We start from the raw sequence: 21841 nt of genomic DNA, 5'->3' as shown, positions 1-21841 counted from the left end.
GGGGGGGGGGGGGCGGGGGGGGCGGGGGGGGGGGGGGGGGGGCGGGGGGGGGGGGGGGGGGGGGGGGGGGGGGGGGGGGGGGCGGGGGGGGGGGGGGGGGGGGGGGGGGGGGGGGGGGGGGGGGGGGGGGGGGGCGGGGGGGGGGGGGGGGGGGGGGGGGGCGGGGGGGGGGGGGGGGGGGGGGGGGGGGGGGGGCGGGGGGGGGGGGGGGGGGGGGGGGGGGGGGGGGGGGGGGGGGGGGGCGGGGGGGGGGGGGGGGGGGGGGGGGGGGGGGGGGGGGGGGCGGGGGGGGGGGGGGGGGGGGGGGGGGGGCGGGGGGGGGGGGGGGGGGGGGGGGGGGGGCGGGGGGGGGGGGGGGGGGGGGGGGGGGGGGGGGGGGGGGGGGGGGGGGGCGGGGGGGGGGGGGGGGGGGGGGGGGGGGGGGCGGGGGGGGGGGGGGGGGGGGGGGGGGGGGGGGGGGGGGGGGGCGGGGGGGGGGGGGGGGGGGGGGCGGGGGGGGGGGGGGGGGGGGGGGGGGGGGGGGGGGGGGGGGGGGGCGGGGGGGGGGGGGGGGGGGGCGGGGGGGGGGGGGGGGGGGGGGGGGGGGGGGGGGGGGGGGGGGGGGGGGGGGGGGGGGGGGGGGGGGGGGGGGGGGGGGGGGGGGGGGGGGGGGGGGGGGCGGGGGGGGGGGGGGGGGGGGGGGGGGGGGGGGGGGGGGGGCGGGGGGGGGGGGGGCGGGGGGGGGGGGGGGGGGGGGGGGGGGGGGGGGGGGGGGGGGGGGGGGGGCGGGGGGGGGGGGGGGGGGGGGGGGGGGGGGGGGGGGGGGGGGGGGCGGGGGGGGGGGGGGGGGGGGGGGGGGGGGGGGGGGGGGGGGGGGGGGGGGGGGGGGGGGCGGGGGGGGGGGGGGGGGGGGGGGGGGGGGGCGGGGGGGGGGGGGGGGGGGGGGGGGGGGGGGGGGGGGGCGGGGGGGGGGGGGGGGGGGGGGGGGGGGGGGGGGGCGGGGGGGGGGGGGGGGGGGGGGGGGGGGGCGGGGGGGGGGGGGGGGGGGGGGGGGGGGGGGGGGGGGGGGGGGGGGGGGGGGGGGGGGGGGGGGGGGGGGGGGGGGGGGGGGGGGGGGGGGGGGGGGGGGGGGGGGGGGGGGGGGGGGGGGGGGGGGGGGGGGGGGGGGGGGGGGGGGGGGGGGGGGGGCGGGGGGGGGGGGGGGGGGGGGGGGGGGGGGGGGGGGGGGGGGGGGGGGGGGGGGGGGCGGGGGGGGGGGGGGGGGGGGGGGGGGGGGGGGGGGCGGGGGGGGGGGGGGGGGGGGGGGGGGGGGGGGGGGGGGGGGGGGGGCGGGGGGGGGGGGGGGGGGGGGGGCGGGGGGGGGGGGGGGGGGGGGGGGGGGGGGGGGGGGGGGGGGGGGGGGGGGGGGGGGGGGGGGGGGGGGGGGGGGGGGGGGGGGGGGGGGCGGGGGGGGGGGGGGGGGGGGGGGGGGGGGGGGGGGGGGGGGGGGGGGCGGGGGGGGGGGGGGGGGGGGGCGGGGGGGGGGGGGGGGGGGGGGGGGGGGGGGGGGGGGGGGGGGGGGGGGGGGGGGGGGGGGGGGGGCGGGGGGGGGGGGGGGGGGGGGGGGGGGGGGGGGGGGGGGGGGGGGGGGGGGGGGGGGGGGGGGGCGGGGGGGGGGGGGGGGGGGGGGGGGGGGGGGGGGCGGGGGGGGGGGGGGGGGGGGGGGGGGGGGGGGGGGGGGGGGGGGGGGGGGGGGGGGGGCGGGGGGGGGGGGGGGGGGGGGGGGGGGGGGGGGGGGGGGGGGGGGGGGGGGGGCGGGGGGGGGGGGGGGGGGGGGGGGGGGGGGGGGGGGGGCGGGGGGGGGGGGGGGGGGGGGGGGGGGGGGGGGGGGGGGGGGGGGGGGGGGGGGGGGGGGGGGGCGGGGGGGGGGGGGGGGGGGGGGGGGGGGGGGGGGGGGGGGGGGGGGGGGGGGGGGGGGGGGGGGGGGGGGGGGGGGGGGGGGGGGGGGGGGGGGGCGGGGGGGGGGGGGGGGGGGGGGGGGCGGGGGGGGGGGGGGGGGGGGGGGGGGGGGGGGGGGGCGGGGGGGGGGGGGGGGGGGGGGGGGGGGGGGGGGGGGGGGGGGGGGGGGGGGGGGGGGGGGGGGGGGGGGGGGGGGGGGGGGGGGGGGGGGGGGGGGGGGGGGGGGGGGGGGGGGGGGGCGGGGGGGGGGGGGGGGGGGGGGGGGCGGGGGGGGGGGGGGGGGGGGGGGGGCGGGGGGGGGGGGGGGGGGGGGGGGGGGGGGGGGGGGGGCGGGGGGGGGGGGGGGGGGGGGGGCGGGGGGGGGGGGGGGGGGGGGGGGGGGGGGGGGCGGGGGGGGGGGGGGGGGGGGGGGGGGGGGGGGGGGGGGGGGGGGGCGGGGGGGGGGGGGGGGGGGGGGGGGGGGGGGGGGGGGGGGGGGGGGGGGGGGGGGGGGGGGGGGGGGGGGGGGGGGGCGGGGGGGGGGGGGGGGGCGGGGGGGGGGGGGGGGGGGGGGGGGGGGGGGGGGGGGGGGGGGGGGGGGGGGGGGGGGGGGGGGGGGGGGGGGGGGGGGGGGGGGGGGGGGGGGGGGGGGGGGGGGGGGGGGGGGGGGGGGGGGGGGGGGGGGGGGGGGGGGGGGGGGGGGGGGGGCGGGGGGGGGGGGGGGGGGGGGGGGGGGGGGGGGGCGGGGGGGGGGGGGGGGGGGGGGGGGGGGGGGGGGGGGGGGGGGGGGGGGGGGCGGGGGGGGGGGGGGGGGGGGGGGGGGGGGGGGGGGGGGGGGGGGGGGGGGGGGGGGGGGGGGGGGGGGGGGGGGGGGGGGGGGGGGCGGGGGGGGGGGGGGGGGGGGGGGGGGGGGGGGGGGGGGGGGGGGGGGGGGGGGGGGGGGGGGGGGGGGGGGGGGGGGGGGGGGGGGGGGGGGGGGGGGGGGGGGGGGGGGCGGGGGGGGGGGGGGGGGGGGGGGGGGGGGGGGGGGGGGGGGGGGGGGGGGGGGGGGGGGGGGGGGGGGGGCGGGGGGGGGGGGGGGGGGGGGGGGGGGGGGGGGGGGGGGGGGGGGGGGGGGGGGGGGGGGGGGGGGGGGGGGCGGGGGGGGGGGGGGGGGGGGGGGGGGGGGGGGGGGGGGGGGGGGGGGGGGGCGGGGGGGGGGGGGGGGGGGGGGGGGGGGGGGGGGGGGGGGGGGGGGGGGGGGGGGGGGGGGGGGGGGGGGGGGGGGGGCGGGGGGGGGGGGGGGGGGGGGGGGGGGGGGGGGGGGGGGGGGGGGGGGGGGGGGGGGGGGGGGGGGGGGGGGGGGGGGGGGGGGGGGCGGGGGGGGGGGGGGGGGGGGGGGGGGGGGGGGGGGGGGGGGGGGGGGGGGGGGGGGGGGGGGGGGCGGGGGGGGGGGGGGGGGGGGGGGGGGGGGGGGGGGGGGGGGGGGGGGGGGGGGGGGGGGGGGGGGGGGGGGGGGGCGGGGGGGGGGGGGGGGGGGGGGGGGGGGGGGGGGGGGGGGGGGGGGGGGGGGGGGGGGGGGGGGGGGGGGGGGGGGGGGGGGGGGGGGGGGGGGGGGGGGGGGGGGGGGGGGGCGGGGGGGGGGGGGGGGGGGGGGGGGGGGGGGGGGGGGGGGGGGGGGGGGGGGGGGGGGGGGGGGCGGGGGGGGGGGGGGGGGGGGGGGGGGGGGGGGGGGGGGGGGGGGGGGGGGGGGGGGGGGGGGGGGGGGGGGGGGGGGGGGGGGGGGGGCGGGGGGGGGGGGGGGGGGGGGGGGGGGGGGGGGGGCGGGGGGGGGGGGGGGGGGGGGGGGGGGGGGGGGGGGGGGGGGGGGGGGCGGGGGGGGGGGGGGGGGGGGGGGGGGGGGGGGGGGGGGGGGGGGGGGGGGGGGGGGGGGGCGGGGGGGGGGGGGGGGGGGGGGGGGGGGGGGGGGGGGGGGGGCGGGGGGGGGGGGGGGGGGGGGGGGGGGGGGGGGGGGGGGGGGGGGGGGGGGGGGGGGGGGGGGGGGGGGGGGGGCGGGGGGGGGGGGGGGGGGGGGGGGGGGGGGGGGGGGGGGGGGGGGGGGGGGGGGGGGGGGGGGGGGGGGGGGGGGGGGGGGGGGGGCGGGGGGGGGGGGGGGGGGGGGGGGGGGGGGGGGGGGGGGGGGGGGGGGGGGGGGGGGGGGGGGGGGGGGGGGGGGGGGGGGGGGGGGGGGGGGGGGGGGGGGGGGGGGGGGGGGGGGGGGGGGGGGGCGGGGGGGGGGGGGGGGGGGGGGGGGCGGGGGGGGGGGGGGGGGGGGGGGGGGGGGGGGGGGGGGGGGGGGGGGGGGGGGGGGGGGGGGGGGGGGGGGGGGGGGGGGGGGGGGGGGGGGGGGGGGGGGGGGGGGGCGGGGGGGGGGGGGGGGGGGGGGGGGGGGGCGGGGGGGGGGGGGGGGGGGGGGGGGGGGGGGGGGGGGGCGGGGGGGGGGGGGGGGGGGGGGGGGGGGGGGGGGGGGGGGGGGGGGGGGGGGGGGGGGGGGGGGGGGGGGGGGGGGGGGGGGGGGCGGGGGGGGGGGGGGGGGGGGGGGGGGGCGGGGGGGGGGGGGGGGGGGGGGGGCGGGGGGGGGGGGGGGGGGGGGGGGGGGGGGGGGGGGGGGGGGGGGGGGGGGGCGGGGGGGGGGGGGGGGGGCGGGGGGGGGGGGGGGGGGGGGGGGGGGGGGGGGGGGGGGGGGCGGGGGGGGGGGGGGGGGGGGGGGGGGGGGGGGGGGGGGGGGGGGGGGGGGGGGGGGGGGCGGGGGGGGGGGGGGGGGGGGGGGGGGGGGGGGGGGGGGGGGGGGGGGGGGGGGGGGGGGGGGGGGGGGGGGGCGGGGGGGGGGGGGGGGGGGGGGGGGGGGGGGGGGGGGGGGGGGGGGGGGGGGGGGGGGGGGGGGGGGGGGGGGGGGGGGGGGGGGGGGGGCGGGGGGGGGGGGGGGGGGGGGGGGGGGGGGGGGGGGGGGGGGGGGGGGGGGGGGGGGGGGGGGGGGGGGGGGGGGGGGGGGGGGGGGGGGGGGGGGGGGGGGGGGGGGGGGGGGGGGGGGGGGGGGGGGGGGGGCGGGGGGGGGGGGGGGGGGGGGGGGGGGGGGGGGGGGGCGGGGGGGGGGGGGGGGGGGGGGGGGGGGGGGGGGGGGGGGGGGGGGGGGGGGGGGGGGGGGGGGGGGGGGGGGGGGGGGGGGGGGGGGGGGGGGGGGGGGGGGGGGGGGGGGGGGGGGGGGGGGGGGGGGGGGGGGGGGGGGGGGGCGGGGGGGGGGGGGGGGGGGGGGGGGGGGGGGGGGGGGCGGGGGGGGGGGGGGGGGGGGGGGGGGGGGGGGGGGGGGGGGGGGGGGGGGGGGGGGGGGGGGGGGGGGGGGGGGGGGGGGGGGCGGGGGGGGGGGGGGGGGGGGGGGGCGGGGGGGGGGGGGGGGGGGGGGGGGGGGGGGGGGGGGGGGGGGGGGGGGGGGGGGGGGGGGGGGGGGCGGGGGGGGGGGGGGGGGGGGGGGGGGGGGGGGGGGGGGGGGGGGGGGGGGGGGGGGGGGGGGGGGGGGGGGGGGGGGGGGGGGGGGGGGGGGGGGGGGGGGGGGGGGGGGGGGGGGGGGGGGGGGGGGGGGGGGGGCGGGGGGGGGGGGGGGGGGGGGGGGGGGGGGGGGGGGGGGGGGGGGGGGGGGGGGGGGGGGGGGGGGGGGGGGGGCGGGGGGGGGGGGGGGGGGGGGGGGGGGGGGGGGGGGGGGGGGGGGGGGGGGGGGGCGGGGGGGGGGGGGGGGGGGGGGGGGGGGGGGGGGGGGGGGGGGGGGGGGGGGGGGGGGGGCGGGGGGGGGGGGGGGGGGGGGGGGGGGGGGGGGGGGGGGGGGGGGGGGGGGGGGGGGGGGGGGGGGGGGGGGGGGGGGGGGGGGGGGGGGGGGGGGGGGGGGGGGGGGGGGGGGGGGGGGGGGGGGGGGGGGGGGGGGGGGGGGGGGGGGGGGGGGGGCGGGGGGGGGGGGGGGGGGGGGGGGGGGGGGGGGGGGGGGGGGGGGGGGGGGGGGGGGGGGGGGGGGGGGGGGGGGGGGGGGGGGGGGGGGGGGGGGGGGGGGGGGGGGGGGGGGGGGGGGGGGGGGGGGGGGGGGGGGGGGGGGGGGGGGGGGGGGGCGGGGGGGGGGGGGGGGGGGGGGGGGGGGGGGGGGGGGGGGGGGGGGGGGGGGGGGGGGGGGGGGGGGGGGGGGGGGGGGGGGGGGGGGGGGGGGGGGGGGGGGGGGGGGGGGGGGGGGGGGGGGCGGGGGGGGGGGGGGGGGGGGGGGGGGGGGGGGGGGGGGGGGGGGGGGGGGGGGGGGGGGGGGGGGGGGGGGGGGGGGGGGCGGGGGGGGGGGGGGGGGGGGGGGGGGGGGGGGGGGGGGGGGGGGGGGGGGGGGGGGGGCGGGGGGGGGGGGGGGGGGGGGGGGGGGGGGGGGGGGGGGGGGGGGGGGGGGGGGGGGGGGGGGGGGGGGGGGGGGGGGGGGGGGGGGGGGGGGGGGGGGGGGGGGGGGGGGGGGGGGGGCGGGGGGGGGGGGGGGGGGGGGGGGGGGGGGGGGGGGGGGGGGGGGGGGGGGGGGGGGGGGGGGGGGGGGGGGGGGGGGGGGGGGGGGGGCGGGGGGGGGGGGGGGGGGGGGGGGGGGGGGGGGGGGGGGGGGGGGGGGGGGGGGGGGGGGGGGGGGGGGGGGGGGGGGGGGGGGGGGGGGCGGGGGGGGGGGGGGGGGGGGGGGGGGGCGGGGGGGGGGGGGGGGGGGGGGGGGGGGGGGGGGGGGGGGGGGGGGGGGGGGGGGGGGGGGGGGGGGGGGGGGGGGGGGGGGGGGGGGGGGGGGGGGGGGGGGGGGGGGGGGGGGGGGGGGGGGGGGGGGGGGGGGGGGGGGGGGGGGGGCGGGGGGGGGGGGGGGGGGGGGGGGGGGGGGGGGGGGGGGGGGGGGGGGGGGGGGGGGGGGGGGGGGGGGGGGGGGGGGGGCGGGGGGGGGGGGGGGGGGGGGGGGGGCGGGGGGGGGGGGGGGGGGGGGGGGGGGGGGGGGGGGGGGGGGGGGGGGGGGGGGGGGGGGGGGGGGGGGGGGGGGGGGGGGGGGGGGGGGGGGGGGGGGGGGGGGGGGCGGGGGGGGGGGGGGGGGGGGGGGGGGGGGGGGGGGGGGGGGGGGGGGGGGGGGGGGGGGGGGGGGGGGGGGGGGGGGGGGGGGGGGGGGGGGGGGGGGCGGGGGGGGGGGGGGGGGGGGGGGGGGGGGGGGGGGGGGGGGGGGGGGGGGGGGGGGGGGGGGGGGGGGGGCGGGGGGGGGGGGGGGGGGGGGGGGGGGGGGGGGGGGGGGCGGGGGGGGGGGGGGGGGGGGGGGGGGGGGGGGGGGGGGGGGGGGGGGGGGGGGGGGGGGGGGGGGGGGGGGGGGGGGGGGGGGGGGGGGGGGGGGGGGGGGGGGGGGGGGGGGGGGGGGGGGGGGGGGGGGGGGGGGGGGGGGGGGGGGGGGGGGGGGGGGGGGGGGGGGGGGGGGGGGGGGGGGGGGGGGGGGGGGGGGGGGGGGGGGGGGGGGGGGGGGGGGGGGGGCGGGGGGGGGGGGGGGGGGGGGGGGGGGGGGGGGGGGGGGGGGGGGGGGGGGGGGGGGGGGGGGGGGGGGGGGGGGGGGGGGGGGGGGGGGGGGGGGGGGGGGGGGGCGGGGGGGGGGGGGGGGGGGGGGGGGGGGGGGGGGGGGGGGGGGGGGGGGGGGGGGGGGGGGGGGGGGGGGGGGGGGGGGGGGGGGGGGGGGGGGGGGGGGGGGGGGGGGGGGGGGGGGGGGGGGGGGGGGGGGGGGGGGGGGGGGGGGGGGGGGGGGGGGGGGGGGGGGGGGGGGGGGGGGGGGGGGGGGGGGGGGGGGGGGGGGGGGGGGGGGGGGGGGGGGGGGGGGGGGGGGGGGGGGGGGGGGGGGGGGGGGGGGGGGGGGGGGGGGGGGGGGGGGGGGGGGGGGGGGGGGGGGGGGGGGGGGGGGGGGGGGGGGGGGGGGGGGGGGGGGGGGGGGGGGGGGGGGGGGCGGGGGGGGGGGGGGGGGGGGGGGGGGGGGGGGGGGGGGGGGGGGGGGGGGGGGGGGGGGGGGGGGGGGGGGGGGGGGGCGGGGGGGGGGGGGGGGGGGGGGGGGGGGGGGGGGGGGGGGGGGGGGGGGGGGGGGGGGGGGGGGGGGGGGGGGGGGGGGGGGGGGGGGGGGGGGGGGGGGGGGGGGGGGGGCGGGGGGGGGGGGGGGGGGGGGGGGGGGGGGGGGGGCGGGGGGGGGGGGGGGGGGGGGGGGGGGGGGGGGGGGGGGGGGCGGGGGGGGGGGGGGGGGGGGGGGGGGGGGGGGGGGGGGGGGGGGGGGGGGGGGGGGGGGGGGGGGGGGGGGGGGGGGGGGGGGGGGGGGGGGGGGGGGGGGGGGGGGGGGGGGGGGGGGGGGGGGGGGGGGGGGGGCGGGGGGGGGGGGGGGGGGGGGGGGGGGGGGGGGGGGGGGGGGGGGGGGGGGGGGGGGGGGGGGGGGGGGGGGGGGGGGCGGGGGGGGGGGGGGGGGGGGGGGGGGGGGGGGGGGGGGGGGGGGGGGGGGGGGGGGGGGGGGGGGGGGGGGGGGGGGGGGGGGGGGGGGGGGGGGGGGGGGGGGGCGGGGGGGGGGGGGGGGGGGGGGGGGGGGGGGGGGGGGGGGGGGGGGGGGGGGGCGGGGGGGGGGGGGGGGGGGGGGGGGGGGGGGGGGGGGGGGGGGCGGGGGGGGGGGGGGGGGGGGGGGGGGGGGGGGGGGGGGGGGGGGGGGGGGGGGGGGGGGGGGGGGGGCGGGGGGGGGGGGGGGGGGGGGGGGGGGGGGGGGGGGGGGGGGGGGGGCGGGGGGGGGGGGGGGGGGGGGGGGGGGGGGGGGGGGGGGGGGGGGGGGGGGGGGGGGGGGGGGGGGGGGGGGGGGGGGGGGGGGGGGGGGGGGGGGGGGGGGGGGGGGGGGGGGGGGGGGGGGGGGGGGGGGGGGGGGGGGGGGGGGCGGGGGGGGGGGGGGGGGGGGGGGGGGGGGGGGGGGGCGGGGGGGGGGGGGGGGGGGGGGGGGGCGGGGGGGGGGGGGGGGGGGGGGGGGGGGGGGGGGGGGGGGGGGGGGGGGGGGGCGGGGGGGGGGGGGGGGGGGGGGGGGGGGGGCGGGGGGGGGGGGGGGGGGGGGGGGGGGGGGGGGGGGGGGGGGGGGGGGGGGGGGGGGGCGGGGGGGGGGGGGGGGGGGGGGGGGGGGGGGGGGGGGGGGGGGGGGGGGGGGGGGGGGGGGGGGGGGGCGGGGGGGGGGGGGGGGGGGGGGGGGGGGGGGGGGGGGGGGGGGGGGGGGGGGGGGGGGGGGGGGGGGGGGGGGGGGGGGGGGGGGGGGGGGGGGGGGGGGGGGGGGGGGGGGGGGGGGGGGGGGGGGGGGGGCGGGGGGGGGGGGGGGGGGGGGGGGGGGCGGGGGGGGGGGGGGGGGGGGGGGGGGGGGGGGGGGGGGGGGGGCGGGGGGGGGGGGGGGGGGGGGGGGGGGGGGGGGGGGGGGGGGGGGGGGGGGGGGGGGGGGGGGGGGGGGGGGGGGGCGGGGGGGGGGGGGGGGGGGGGGGGGGGGGGGGGGGGGGGGGGGCGGGGGGGGGGGGGGGGGGGGGGGGGGGGGGGGGGGGGGGGGGGGGGGGGGGGCGGGGGGGGGGGGGGGGGGGGGGGGGGGGGGGGCGGGGGGGGGGGGGGGGGGGGGGGGGGGGGGGGGGGGGGGGGGGGGGGGGGGCGGGGGGGGGGGGGGGGGGGGGGGGGGGGGGGGGGGGGGGGGGGGGGGGGGGGGGGGCGGGGGGGGGGGGGGGGGGGGGGGGGGGGGGGGGGGGGGCGGGGGGGGGGGGGGGGGGGGGGGGGGGGGGGGGGGGGGGGGGGGGGGGGGGGGGGGGGGGGGGGGGGGGGGGGGGGGGGGGGGGGGGGGGGGGGGGGGGGGGGGGGGGGGGGGGGGGGGCGGGGGGGGGGGGGGGGGGGGGGGGGGGGGGGGGGGGGGGGGGGGGGGGGGGGGGGGGGGGGGGGGGGGGGGGGGGGGGGGGGGGGGGGGGCGGGGGGGGGGGGGGGGGGGGGGGGGGGGGGGGGGGGGGGGGGGGGGGGGGGGGGGGGGGGGGGGGGGGGGGGGGGGGGGGGGGGGGGGGGGGGGGGGGGGGGGGGGGGGGGGGGGGGGGGGGGGGGGGGGGGGGGGGGGGGGGGGGGGGGGGGGGGGGGGGGGGGGGGGGGGGGGGGGGGGGGGGGGCGGGGGGGGGGGGGGGGGGGGGGGGGGGGGGGGGGGGGGGGGGGGGGGGGGGGGCGGGGGGGGGGGGGGGGGGGGGGGGGGGGGGGGGGGGGGGGGGGGGGGGGGGGGGGGGGGGGGGGGGGGGGGGGGGGGGGGGGGGGGGGGGGGGGGGGGGGGGGGGGGGGGGGGGGGGGGGGGGGGGGGGGGGGGGGGGGGGGGGGGGGGGGGGGGGGGGGGGGGGGGGGGGGGGGGGGGGGGGGGGGGGGGGGGGGGGGGGGGGGGGGGGGGGCGGGGGGGGGGGGGGGGGGGGGGGGGGGGGGGGGGGGGGGGGGGGGGGGGGGGGGGGGGGGGGGGGGGGGGGGGGGGGGGGGGGGGGGGGGGGGGGGGGGGGGCGGGGGGGGGGGGGGGGGGGGGGGGGGGGGGGGGGGGGGGGGGGGGGGGGGGGGGGGGGGGGGGGGGGGGGGGGGGGCGGGGGGGGGGGGGGGGGGGGGGGGGGGGGGGGGGGGGGGGGGGGGGGGGGGGGGGGGGGGGGGGGCGGGGGGGGGGGGGGGGGGGGGGGGGGGGGGGGGGGGGGGGGGGGGGGGGGGGGGGGGGGGGGGGGGGGGGGGGGGGGGGGGCGGGGGGGGGGGGGGGGGGGGGGGGGGGGGGGGGGGGGGGGGGGGGGGGGGGGGGGGGGGGGGGGGGGGGGGGGGGGGGGGGGGGGGGGGGGGGGGGGGGGGGGGGGGGGGGGGGGGGGGGGGGGGGGGGGGGGGGGGGGGGGGGGGGGGGGGGGGGGGGGGGGGGGGGGGGGGGGGGGGGGGGGGGGGGGGGGGGGGGGGGGGGGGGGGGGGGGGCGGGGGGGGGGGGGGGGGGGGGGGGGGGGGGGGGGGGGGGGGGGGGGGGGGGGGGGGGGGGGGGGGGGGGGGGGGGGGGGGGGGGGGGGGGGGGGGGGGGGGGGGGGGGGGGGGGGGGGGGGGGGGGGGGGGGGGGGGGGGGGGGGGGGGGGGGGGGGGGGGGGGGGGGGGGGGGGGGGGGGGGGGGGGGGGGGGGGGGGGGGGGGGGGGGGGGGGGGGGGGGGGGGGGGGGGGGGGGGGGGGGGGGGGGGGGGGGGGGGGGGGGGGGGGGGGGGCGGGGGGGGGGGGGGGGGGGGGGGGGGGGGGGGGGGGGGGGGGGGGGGGGGGGGGGGGGGGGGGGGGGGGGGGGGGGGGGGGGGGGGCGGGGGGGGGGGGGGGGGGGGGGGGGGGGGGGGGGGGGGGGGGGGGGGGGGGGGGGGGGGGGGGGGGGGGGGGGGGGGGGCGGGGGGGGGGGGGGGGGGGGGGGGGGGGGGGGGGGGGGGGGGGGGGGGGGGGGGGGGGGGGGGGGGGGGGGGGGGGGGGGGGGGGGGGGGGGGGGGGGGGGGGGGGGGGGGGGGGGGGGGGGGGGGGGGGGGGGGGGGGGGGGGGGGGGGGGGGGGGGGGGGGGGGGGGGGGGGGGGGGGGGGGGGGGGGGGGGGGGGGGGGGGGGGGGGGGGGGGGGGGGGGGGGGGGGGGGGGGGGGGGGGGGGGGGGGGGGGGGGGGGGGGGGGGGGGGGGGGGGGGGGGCGGGGGGGGGGGGGGGGGGGGGGGGGGGGGGGGGGGGGGGGGGGGGGGGGGGGGGGGGGGGGGGGGGGGGGGGGGGCGGGGGGGGGGGGGGGGGGGGGGGGGGGGGGGGGGGGGGGGGGGGGGGGGGGGGGGGGGGGGGGGGGGGGGGGGGGGGGGGGGGGGGGGGGGGGGGGGGGGGGGGGGGGGGGGGGGGGGGGGGGGGGGGGGGGGGGGGGGGGGGGGGGGGGGGGGGGGGGGGGGGGGGGGGGGGGGGGGGGGGGGGGGGGGGGGGGGGGGGGGGGGGGGGGGGGGGGGGGGGGGGGGGGGGGGGGGGGGGGGGGGGGGGGGGGGGGGGGGGGGGGGGGGGGGGGGGGGGGGGGGGGGGGGGGGGGGGGGGGGGGGGGGGGGGGGGGGGGGGGGGGGGGGGGGGGGGGGGGGGGGGGGGGGGGGGGGGGGGGGGGGGGGGGGGGGGGGGGGGGGGGGGGGGGGGGGGGGGGGGGGGGGGGGGCGGGGGGGGGGGGGGGGGGGGGGGGGGGGGGGGGGGGGGGGGGGGGGGGGGGGGGGGGGGGGGGGGGGGGGGGGGGGGGGGGGGGGGGGGGGGGGGGGGGGGGGGGGGGGGGGGGGGGGGGGGGGGGGGGGGGGGGGGGGGGGGGGGGGGGGGGGGGGGGGGGGGGGGGGGGCGGGGGGGGGGGGGGGGGGGGGGGGGGGGGGGGGGGGGGGGGGGGGGGGGGGGGGGGGGGCGGGGGGGGGGGGGGGGGCGGGGGGGGGGGGGGGGGGGGGGGGGGGGGGGGGGGGGGGGGGGGGGGGGGGGGGGGGGGGGGGGGGGGGGGGGGGGGGGGGGGGGGGGGGGGGGGGGGGGGGGGGGGGGGGGGGGGGGGGGGGGGGGGGGGGGGGGGGGGGGGGGGGGGGGGGGGGGGGGGGGGGGGGGGGGGGGGGGGGGGGGGGGGGGGGGGGGGGGGGGGGGGGGGGGGGGGCGGGGGGGGGGGGGGGGGGGGGGGGGGGGGGGGGGGGGGGGGGGGGGGGGGGGCGGGGGGGGGGGGGGGGGGGGGGGGGGGGGGGGGGGGGGGGGGGGGGGGGGCGGGGGGGGGGGGGGGGGGGGGGGGGGGGGGGGGGGGGGGGGGGGGGGGGGGGGGGGGGGGGGGGGGGGGGGGGGGGGGGGGGGGGGGGGGGGGGGGGGGGGGGGGGGGGGGGGGGGGGGGGGGGGGGGCGGGGGGGGGGGGGGGGGGGGGGGGGGGGGGGGGGGGGGGGGGGGGGGGGGGGGGGGGGGGGGGGGGGGGGGGGGGGGGGGGGGGGGGGGGGGGGGGGGGGGGGGGGGGGGGGGGGGGGGGGGGGGGGGGGGGGGGGGGGGGGGGGGGGGGGGGGGGGGGGGGGGGGCGGGGGGGGGGGGGGGGGGGGGGGGGGGGGGGGGGGGGGGCGGGGGGGGGGGGGGGGGGGGGGGGGGGGGGGGGGGGGGGGGGGGGGGGGGGGGGGGGCGGGGGGGGGGGGGGGGGGGGGGGGGGGGGGGGGGGGGGGGGGGGGGGGGCGGGGGGGGGGGGGGGGGGGGGGGGGGGGGGGGGGGGGGGGGGGGGGGGGGGGGGGGGGCGGGGGGGGGGGGGGGGGGGGGGGGGGGGGGGGGGGGGGGGGGGGGGGGGGGGGGGGGGGGGGGGGGGGGGGGGGGGGGGGGGGGGGGGGGGGGGGGGGGGGGGGGGGGGGGGGGGGGGGGGGGGGGGGCGGGGGGGGGGGGGGGGGGGGGGGGGGGGGGGGGGGGGGGGGGGGGGGGGGGGGGGGGGGGGGGGGGGGGGGGGGGGGGGGGGGGGGGGGGGGGGGGGGGGGGGGGGGGGGGGGGGGGGGGGGGGGGGGGGGGGGGGGGGGGGGGGGGGGGGGGGGGGGGGGGGGGGGGGGGGGGGGGGGGGGGGGGGGGGGGGGGGGGGGGGGGGGGGGGGGGGGGGGGGGGGGGGGGGGGGGGGGGGGGGGGGGGCGGGGGGGGGGGGGGGGGGGGGGGGGGGGGGGGGGGGGGGGGGGGGGGGGGGGGGGGGGGGGGGGGGGGGGGGGGGGGGGGGGGGGGGGGGGGGGGCGGGGGGGGGGGGGGGGGGGGGGGGGGGGGGGGGGGGGGGGGGGGGGGGGCGGGGGGGGGGGGGGGGGGGGGGGGGGGGCGGGGGGGGGGGGGGGGGGGGGGGGGGGGGGGGGGGGGGGGGGGGGGGGGGGGGGGGGGGGGGGGGGGGGGGGGGGGGGGGGGGGGGGGGGGGGGGGGGGGGGGGGGGGGGGGGGGGGGGGGGGGGGGGGGGGGGGGGGGGGGGGGGGGGGGGGGGGGGGGGGGGGGGGGGGGGGGGGGGGGGGGGGGGGGGGGGGGGGGGGGGGGGGGGGGGGGGGGGGGGGGGGGGGGGGGGGGGGGGGGGGGGGCGGGGGGGGGGGGGGGGGGGGGGGGGGGGGGGGGGGGGGGGGGGGGGGGGGGGGGGGGGGGGCGGGGGGGGGGGGGGGGGGGGGGGGGGGGGGGGGGGGGGGGGGGGGGGGGGGGGGGGGGGGGGGGCGGGGGGGGGGGGGGGGGGGGGGGGGGGGGGGGGGGGGGGGGGGGGGGGGGGGGGGGGGGGGGGGGGGCGGGGGGGGGGGGGGGGGGGGGGGGGGGGGGGGGGGGGGGGGGGGGGGGGGGGGGGGGGGGGGGGGGGGGGGGGGGGGGGGGGGGGGGGGGGGGGGGGGGGGGGGGGGGGGGGGGGGGGGGGGGGGGGGGGGGGGGGGGGGGGGGGGGGGGGGGGGGGGGGGGGGGGGGGGGGGGGGGGGGGGGGGGGGGGGGGGGGGGGGGGGGGGGGGGGGGGGGGGGGGGGGGGGGGGGGGGGGGGGGGGGGGGGGGGGGGGGGGGGGGGGGGGGGGGGGCGGGGGGGGGGGGGGGGGGGGGGGGGGGGGGGGCGGGGGGGGGGGGGGGGGGGGGGGGGGGGGGGGGGGGGGGGGGGGGGGGGGGGGGGGGGGGGGGGGGGGGGGGGGGGGGGGGGGGGGGGGGGGGGGGGGGGGGGGGGGGGGGGGGGGGGGGGGGGGGGGGGGGGGGGGGGCGGGGGGGGGGGGGGGGGGGGGGGGGGGGGGGGGGGGGGGGGGGGGGGGGGGGGGGGGGGGGGGGGGCGGGGGGGGGGGGGGGGGGGGGGGGGGGGGGGGGGGGGGGGGGGGCGGGGGGGGGGGGGGGGGGGGGGGGGGGGGGGGGGGGGGGGGGGGGGGGGGGGGGGGGGGGGGGGGGGGGGGGGGGGGGGGGGGGGGGGGGGGGGGGGGGGGGGGGGGGGGGGGGGGGGGGGGGGGGGGGGGGGGGGGGGGGGGGGGGGGGGGGGGGGGGGGGCGGGGGGGGGGGGGGGGGGGGGGGGGGGGGGGGGGGGGGGGGGGGGGGGGGGGGGGGGGGGGGGGGGGGGGGGGGGGGGGGGGGGCGGGGGGGGGGGGGGGGGGGGGGGGGGGGGGGGGGGGGGGGGGGGGGGGGGGGGGGGGGGGGGGGGGGGGGGGGGGGGGGGGGGGGGGGGGGGGGGGGGGGGGGGGGGGGGGGGGGGGGGGGGGGGGGGGGGGGGGCGGGGGGGGGGGGGGGGGGGGGGGGGGGGGGGGGGGGGGGGGGGGGGGGGGGGGGCGGGGGGGGGGGGGGGGGGGGGGGGGGGGGGGGGGGGGGGGGCGGGGGGGGGGGGGGGGGGGGGGGGGGGGGGGGGGGGGGGGGGGGGGGGGGGGGGGGGGGGGGGGGGGGGGGGGGGGGGGGGGGGGGGGGGGGGGGGGGGGGGGGGGGGGGGGGGGGGGGGGGGGGGGGGGGGGGGGGGGGGGGGGGGGGGGGGGGGGCGGGGGGGGGGGGGGGGGGGGGGGGGGGGGGGGGGGGGGGGGGGGGGGGGGCGGGGGGGGGGGGGGGGGGGGGGGGGGGGGGGGGGGGGGGGGGGGGGGGGGCGGGGGGGGGGGGGGGGGGGGGGGGGGGGGGGGGGGGGGGGGGGGGGGGGGGGGGGGGGGGGGGGGGGGGGGGGGGGGCGGGGGGGGGGGGGGGGGGGGGGGGGGGGGGGGGGGGGGGGGGGGGGGGGGCGGGGGGGGGGGGGGGGGGGGGGGGGGGGGGGGGGCGGGGGGGGGGGGGGGGGGGGGGGGGGGGGGGGGGGGGCGGGGGGGGGGGGGGGGGGGGGGGGGGGGGGGGGGGGGGGGGGGGGGGGGGGGGGGGGGGGGGGGGGGGGGGGGGGGGGGGGGGGGGGGGGGGGGGGGGGGGGGGGGGGGGGGGGGGGGGGGGGGGGGGGGGGGGGGGGGGGGGGGGGGGGGGGGGGGGGGGGGGGGGGGGGGGGGGGGGCGGGGGGGGGGGGGGGGGGGGGGGGGGGGGGGGGGGGGGGGGGGGGGGGGGGGGGGGGGGGGGGGGGGGGGGGGGGGGGGGGGGGGGGGGGGGGGGGGGGGGGGGGGGGGGGGGGGGGGGGGGGGGGGGGGGGGGGGGGGGGGGGGCGGGGGGGGGGGGGGGGGGGGGGGGGGGGGGGGGGGGGGGGGGGGGGGGGGGGGGGGGGGGGGGGGGGGGGGGGGGGGGGGGGGGGGGGGGGGGGGGGGGGGGGGGGGGGGGGGGGGGGGGGGGGGGGGGGGGGGGGGGGGGGGGGGGGGGGGGGGGGGGGGGGGGGGGGGGGGGGGGGGGGGGGGGGGGGGGGGGGGGGGGGGGGGGGGGGGGGGGGGGGGGGGGGGGGGGGGGGGGGGGGGGGGGGGGGGGGGGGGGGGGGGGGGGGGGGGGGGGGGGGGGGGGGGGGGGGGGGGGGGGGGGGGGGGGGGGGGGGGGGGGGGGGGGGGGGGGGGGGGGGGGGGGGGGGGGGGGCGGGGGGGGGGGGGGGGGGGGGGGGGGGGGGGGGGGGGGGGGGGGGGGGGGGGGGGGGGCGGGGGGGGGGGGGGGGGGGGGGCGGGGGGGGGGGGGGGGGGGGGGGGGGGGGGGGGGGGGGGGGGGGGGCGGGGGGGGGGGGGGGGGGGGGGGGGGGGGGGGGGGGGGGGGGGGGGGGGGGGGGGGGGGGGGGGGGGGGGGGGGGGGGGGGGGGGGGCGGGGGGGGGGGGGGGGGGGGGGGGGGGCGGGGGGGGGGGGGGGGGGGGGGGGGGGGGGGGGGGGGGGGGGGGGGGGGGGGGGGGCGGGGGGGGGGGGGGGGGGGGGGGGGGGGGGGGGGGGGGGGGGGGGGGGGGGGGGGGGGGGGGGGGGGGGGGGGGGGGGGGGGGGGGGGGGGGGGGGGCGGGGGGGGGGGGGGGGGGGGGGGGGGGGGGGGGGGGGGGGGGGGGGGGGGGGGGGGGGGGGGGGGGGGCGGGGGGGGGGGGGGGGGGGGGGGGGGGGGGGGGGGGGGGGGGGGGGGGGGGGGGGGGGGGGGGGGGGGGGGGGGCGGGGGGGGGGGGGGGGGGGGGGGGGGGGGGGGGGGGGGGGGGGGGGGGGGGGGGGGGGGGGGGGGGGGGCGGGGGGGGGGGGGGGGGGGGGGCGGGGGGGGGGGGGGGGGGGGGGGGGGGGGGGGGGGGGGGGGGGGGGGGGGGGGGGGGGGGGGGGGGGGGGGCGGGGGGGGGGGGGGGGGGGGGGGGGGGGGGGGGGGGGGGGGGGGGGGGGGGGGGGGGGGGGGGGGGGGGGGGGGCGGGGGGGGGGGGGGGGGGGGGGGGGGGGGGGGGGGGGGGGGGGGGGGGGGGGGGGGGGGGGGGGGGGGGGGGGGGGGGGGGGGGGGGGGGGGGGGGGGGGGGGGGGGGGGGGGGGGGGGGGGGGGGGGGGGGGGGGGGGGGGGGGGGGGGGGGGGGGGGGGGGGGGGGGGGGGGGGGGGGGGGGGGGGGGGGGGGGGGGGGGGGGGGGGGGGGGGGGGGGGGGGGGGGGGGGGGGGGGGGGGGGGGGGGGGGGGGGGGGGGGGGGGGGGGGGGGGGGGGGGGGGGGCGGGGGGGGGGGGGGGGGGGGGGCGGGGGGGGGGGGGGGGGGGGGGGGGGGGGGGGGGGGGGGGGGGGGGGGGGGGGGGGGGGGGGGGGGGGGGGGGGGGGGGGGGGGGGGGGGGGGGGGGGGGGGGGGGGGGGGGGGGGGGGGGGGGGGGGGGGGGGGGGGGGGGGGGGGGGGGGGGGGGGGGGGGGGGGGGGGGGGGGGGGGGGGGGGGGGGGGGGGGGGGGGGGGGGGGGGGGGGGGGGGGGGGGGGGGGGGGGGGGGGGGGGGGGGGGGGGGGGGGGGGGGGGGGGGGGGGGGGGGGGGGGGGGGGGGGGGGGGGGGGGGGGGGGGGGGGGGGGGGGGGGGGGGGGGGGGGGGGGGGGGGGGGGGGGGGGGGGGCGGGGGGGGGGGGGGGGGGGGGGGGGGGGGGGGGGGGGGGGGGGGGGGGGGGGGGGGGGGGGGGGGGGGGGGGGGGGGGGGGGGGGGGGGGGCGGGGGGGGGGGGGGGGGGGGGGGGGGGGGGGGGGGGGGGGGGGGGGCGGGGGGGGGGGGGGGGGGGGGGGGGGGGGGGGGGGGGGGGGGGGGGGGGGGGGGGGGGGGGGGGGGGGGGGGGGGGGGGGGGGGGGGGGGGGGGGGGGGGGGGGGGGGGGGGGGGGGGGGGGGGGGGGGGGGGGGGGGCGGGGGGGGGGGGGGGGGGGGCGGGGGGGGGGGGGGGGGGGGGGGGGGGGGGGGGGGGGGGGGGGGGGGGGGGGGGGGGGGGGGGGGGGGGGGGGGGGGGGGGGGGGGGGGGGGGGGGGGGGGGGGGGGGGGGGGGGGGGGGGGGGGGGGGGGGGGGGGGGGGGGGGGGCGGGGGGGGGGGGGGGGGGGGGGGGGGGGGGGGGGGGGGGGGGGGGGGGGGGGGCGGGGGGGGGGGGGGGGGGGGGGGGGGGGGGGGGGGGGGGGGGGGGGGGGGGGGGGGGGGGGGGGGGGGGGGGGGGGGGGGGGGGGGGGGGGGGGGGGGGGGGGGGGGGGGGGGGGGGGGGGGGGGGGGGCGGGGGGGGGGGGGGGGGGGGGGGGGGGGGGGGGGGCGGGGGGGGGGGGGGGGGGGGGGGGGGGGGGGGGGGGGGGGGGGGGGGGGGGGGGGGGGGGGGGGGGGGCGGGGGGGGGGGGGGGGGGGGGGGGGGGGGGGGGGGGGGGGGGGGGGGGGGGGGGGGGGGGGGGGGGGGGGGGGGGGGGGGGGGGGGGGGGCGGGGGGGGGGGGGGGGGGGGGGGGGGGGGGGGGGGGGGGGGCGGGGGGGGGGGGGGGGGGGGGGGGGGGGGGGGGGGGGGGGGGGGGGGGGGGGGGGGCGGGGGGGGGGGGGGGGGGGGGGGGGGGGGGGGGGGGGGCGGGGGGGGGGGGGGGGGGGGGGGGGCGGGGGGGGGGGGGGGGGGGGGGGGGGGGGGGGGGGGGGGGGGGGGGGGGGGGGGGGGGGGGGGGGGGGGGGGGGGGGGGGGGGGCGGGGGGGGGGGGGGGGGGGGGGCGGGGGGGGGGGGGGGGGGGGGGGGGGGGGGGGGGGGGGGGGGGGGGGGGCGGGGGGGGGGGGGGGGGGGGGGGGGGGGGGGGGGGGGGGGGGGGCGGGGGGGGGGGGGGGGGCGGGGGGGGGGGGGGGGGGGGGGGGGGGGGGGGGGGGGGGGGGGGGGGGGGGGGGGGGGGGGGGGGGGCGGGGGGGGGGGGGGGGGGGGGGGGGGGGGGGGGGGGGGGGGGGGGGGGGGGGGGGGGGGGGGGGGGGGGGGGGGGGGGGGGGGGGGGGGGGGGGGGGGGGGGGGGGGGGGGGGGGGGGGGGGGGGGGGGGGGGGGGGGGGGGGGGGGGGGGGGGGGGGGGGGGGGGGGGGGGGGGGGGGGGGGGGGGCGGGGGGGGGGGGGGGGGGGGGGCGGGGGGGGGGGGGGGGGGGGGGGGGGGGGGGGGGGGGGGGCGGGGGGGGGGGGGGGGGGCGGGGGGGGGGGGGGGGGGGGGGGGGGGGGGGGGGGGGGGGGGGGGGGGGGCGGGGGGGGGGGGGGGGGGGGGGGGGGGGGGGGCGGGGGGGGGGGGGGGGGGGGGGGGGGGGGGGGGGGGGGGGGGGGGGGGGGGGGGGGGGGGGGGGGGGGGGGGGGGGGGGGGGGGGGGGGGCGGGGGGGGGGGGGGGGGGGGGGGGGGGGGGGGGGGGGGGGGGGGGGGGGGGGGGGGGGGGGCGGGGGGGGGGGGGGGGGGGGGGGGGGGGGGGGGGGGGGGGGGGGGGGGGGGGGGGGGGGGGGGGGGGGGGGGGGGGGGGGGGGGGGGGGGGGGGGGGGGGGGGGGGGGGGGGGGGGGGGGGGGGGGGGGGCGGGGGGGGGGGGGGGGGGGGGGGGGGGGGGGGGGCGGGGGGGGGGGGGGGGGGGGGGGGGGGGGGGGGGGGGGGGGCGGGGGGGGGGGGGGGGGGGGGGGGGGGGGGGGGGGGGGGGGGGGGGGGGGGGGGGGGGGGGCGGGGGGGGGGGGGGGGGGGGGGGGGGGGGGGGGGGGGGGCGGGGGGGGGGGGGGGGGGGGGGGGGGGGGGGGGGGGGGGGGGGGGGGGGGGGGGGGGGGGGGGGGGGGGGGGGGGGGGGGGGGGGGGGGGGGGGGGGGGGGGGGGGGGGGGGGGGGGGGGGGGGGGGGGGGGGGGGGGGGGGGGGGGGGGGGGGGGGGGGGGGGGGGGGGGGGGGGGGGGGGGGGGGGGGGGGGGGGGGGGGGGGGGGGGGGGGGGGGGGGGGGCGGGGGGGGGGGGGGGGGGGGGGGGGGGGGGGGGGGCGGGGGGGGGGGGGGGGGGGGGGGGGGGGGGGGGGGGGGGGGGGGGGGGGGGGGGGGGGGGGGGGCGGGGGGGGGGGGGGGGGGGGGGGGGGGGGGGGGGGGGGGGGGGGGGGGGGGGGGGGGGGGGGGGGGGGGGGGGGGCGGGGGGGGGGGGGGGGGGGGGGGGGGGGGCGGGGGGGGGGGGGGGGGGGGGGGGGGGGGGGGGGGGGGGGGGGGGGGGGGGGGGGGCGGGGGGGGGGGGGGGGGGGGGGGGGGGGGGGGGGGGGGGGGGGGGGGGGGGGGGGGGGGGGGGGGGGGGGGGGGGGGGGGGGGGGGGGGGGGGGGGGGGGGGGGGGGGGGGGGGGGGGGGGGGGGGGGGGGGGGGGGGGGGGGGGGGGGGGGGGGGGGGGGGGGGGGGGGGGGGGGGGCGGGGGGGGGGGGGGGGGGGGGGGGGGGGGGGGGGGGGGGGGGGCGGGGGGGGGGGGGGGGGGGGGGGGGGGGGGGGGGGGGGGGGGGGGGGGGGGGGGGGGGGGGGGGGGGGGGGGGGGGGGGGGGGGGGGGGGGGGGGGGGGCGGGGGGGGGGGGGGGGGGGGGGGGGGGGGGGGGGGGGGGGGGGGGGGGGGGGGGGGGGGGGGGGGGGGGGGGGGGGGCGGGGGGGGGGGGGGGGGGGGGGGGGGGGGGGGGGGGGGGGGGGGGGGGGGGGGGGGGGGCGGGGGGGGGGGGGGGGGGGGGGGGGGGGGGGGGGGGGGGGGGGGGGGGGGGGGGGGGGGGGGGGGGGGGGGGGGGGGGGGGGGGGGGGGGGGGGGGCGGGGGGGGGGGGGGGGGGGGGGGGGGGGGGGGGGGGGGGGGGGGGGGGGGGGGGGGGGGGGGGGGGGGGGGGGGGGGGGGGGGGGGGGGGGGGGGGGGGGGGGGGGGGGGGGGGGGGGGGGGGGGGGGGGCGGGGGGGGGGGGGGGGGGGGGGGGGGGGGGGGGGGGGGGGGGGGGGGCGGGGGGGGGGGGGGGGGGGGGGGGGGGGGGGGGGGGGGGGGGGGGGGGGGGGGGGGGGGGGGGGGGGGGGGGGGGGGGGGGGGGGGGGGGGGGGGGGGGGGGGGGGGGGGGGGGGGGGGGGGGGGGGGGGGGGGGGCGGGGGGGGGGGGGGGGGGGGGGGGGGGGGGGGCGGGGGGGGGGGGGGGGGGGGGGGGGGGGGGGGGGGGGGGGGGGGGGGGGGGGGGGGGGGGGGGGGGGGGGGGGGGGGGGGGGGGGGGGGGGGGGGGGGGGGGGGGGGGGGGGGGGGCGGGGGGGGGGGGGGGGGGGGGGGGGGGGGGGGGGGGGGGGGGGGGGGGGGGGGGGGGGGGGGGGGGGGGGGGGGGGGGGGGGGGGGGGGGGGGGGGGGGGGGGGGGGGGGGGGGGGGGGGGGGGGGGGGGGGCGGGGGGGGGGGGGGGGGGGGGGGGGGGGGGGGGGGGGGGGGGGGGGGGGGGGGGGGGGGGGGGGGGGGGGGGGGGGGGCGGGGGGGGGGGGGGGGGGGGGGGGGGGGGGGGGGGGGGGGGGGGGGGGGGGGGGGGGGGGGGGGGGGGGGGGGGGGGGGGGGGGGGGGGGGGGGGGGGGGGGGGGGGGGGGGGGGGGGGGGGGGGGGGGGGGGGCGGGGGGGGGGGGGGGGGGGGGGGGGGGGGGGGGGGGGGGGGGGGGGGGGGGGGGGGGCGGGGGGGGGGGGGGGGGGGGGGGGGGGGGGGGGGGGGGGGGGGGG

The sequence above is a fragment of the Cyprinodon tularosa genome, unplaced genomic scaffold, assembly GCF_016077235.1.
Source record: "Cyprinodon tularosa strain WSP-4 unplaced genomic scaffold, ASM1607723v1 ctg552, whole genome shotgun sequence".
Lineage (NCBI taxonomy): Eukaryota > Metazoa > Chordata > Actinopteri > Cyprinodontiformes > Cyprinodontidae > Cyprinodon > Cyprinodon tularosa.
This window is presented reverse-complemented; position numbering follows the sequence as displayed.